Here is a 1,639-nt window from a genome sequence, read left to right on the forward strand (position 1 = left end):
TTGGATATTCCGGCAGGTCTACTGAGATGAAGTAGTTGACATAAAAGCCAGCAGTATTCTGATTGATGATCACAAGCGCGCTGTGAGTTTGCAATTTAGGCAAGCAGTTTTTGGAGTGGTTAGTCGTCAGTCAATCAATCGATTGAGCAATCAGTCGAGGATAGAACTGGGGACCTCTTGCTCCGAAAGCGGCGCTCTGAGCAACTGAGCTACGCCTGCTCTTCGGTCAGTTGGTCAGTAAATCAGTCAGTCAGTAAATGAACCAGTCAGTCGATTGGTTAGTCAGTTTGCTTGTCCATCAGTCCATGAATCTGTCGAACGGTTATCCAGTCAGTCAGCCAAAAGAAAATAAGACATCAGGCTTCAGTACTTCCAGGGTGTGACATCTCAAAAATACGACAAACAGACATATAGTTTATAGAAGATCTTAACTTTATTACTGGTTCTCGTTGCCAATAACAACAGTTGATCTACTTTAAATCTCAGTTTCTTCTGGTGTCGTGCAATTTTGAAACAATTTAATGTTTCATTTCAAGGTGCGTTCCTGGTAGTTTAACCACTACGACTAATTAGACCGACAAGTCCGTTCTCTACTTTGCTCCGAGGCTTTCCTCCAGGTACTCTGGTTTTCTTCTTTCCTCAAACAACCAAGATTAGATTTGATTTGAGTTCATTCAATTTGACGTCAATGTACCGAGCGCTAGAAGACTTCAAATACAGTAAAAGGTAGCCTCATAGGCTATTGACCCGTAGCCCGTAAGGGCTACGGGTCTAATTGTTAATAATGCTAATAATAGACACTTAAAATAAAGTTCATATTTATAAATATTATTAATTATTTTCGAACCCGTCGCAGTACTCAAGCTTACAAAGACTATTTCTGCAGCGTGGTAAAACCCTGGATTCCATGAAGGCTGAAATCATCTAAATGTATTGTTCTCCTTTTCTGTGACAGCTGAAATTATTGTTCCATTTCTTTGTACTCGCTTTCACTTCTTCGAAGAAAAGGAAAACTGGAGTCAGTGCTTACAGCTCTGCACTTTACCTAGTTAGGTGTATAGAGCCTTTACGGAAGGACCGTTTCAGTCAGGGTGAAGTAGACCGCCTTTTTAGTGCCTTGATCTTACCGGTTTCACTTATGGCCTGTCTGTCTAAGGTGCCGTCCACTCAGATCTCACGAAAACAGCATTTTCCTTCATTTGTCGAATTATCTTTGACAAATACTTTATAAAAGCAATAGAGGACTTTTTTCTGTGTTTCCATAGCCTCATCTAAACACTTAGGGGAGTTGGGAGAATTCTCGACAGTTATGCAAACCCTAGATTCATAACGGTCTCGAATTCTCCCAACTCCCCCTCGTGTTTAGATGAGGATATGGAAACACGGAAAACGTCATACATCGCTTACGTTTATGCTTATTTTGAAAAGGGCCTCCTCCCTCAAAATTCGATCAACAAGTAAAAACATCCAATCTAGACCTCTTTCAAAACGGCCGTCAAATAAAAAAAAAATATATTCTTTTGTTTTAATGCTAATAAGCCTTTCAAACCTTGGTACGACGAGAAAATTCCAAAAGAAATTATTTGTTTCAAAATGAGAGCAGTAGGTCTCATTAACATAAATGCAAAAGAATGTTAAG

The 1,639-nt window shown here is 39.7% G+C and overlaps 1 protein-coding gene across 1 annotated transcript in view; it reads right to left on the bottom strand.

The window, feature by feature from the left end:
• Positions 1-412: 412 nt before the first annotated feature.
• Positions 413-1,639, bottom strand: part of LOC138010554 (N-acyl-phosphatidylethanolamine-hydrolyzing phospholipase D-like) — a 6,239-nt gene continuing 5,012 nt past the window's right edge. Inside the window, exon 5 of the mRNA XM_068857535.1 lies at positions 413-1,639. This exon is cut by the window's right edge and continues 349 nt beyond it. The gene's annotated coding sequence lies outside the window, so the exon portion shown is untranslated.

The sequence above is a fragment of the Montipora foliosa genome, chromosome 7 (assembly GCF_036669935.1).
Source record: "Montipora foliosa isolate CH-2021 chromosome 7, ASM3666993v2, whole genome shotgun sequence".
In the NCBI taxonomy this organism is placed as follows: domain Eukaryota; kingdom Metazoa; phylum Cnidaria; class Anthozoa; order Scleractinia; family Acroporidae; genus Montipora; species Montipora foliosa.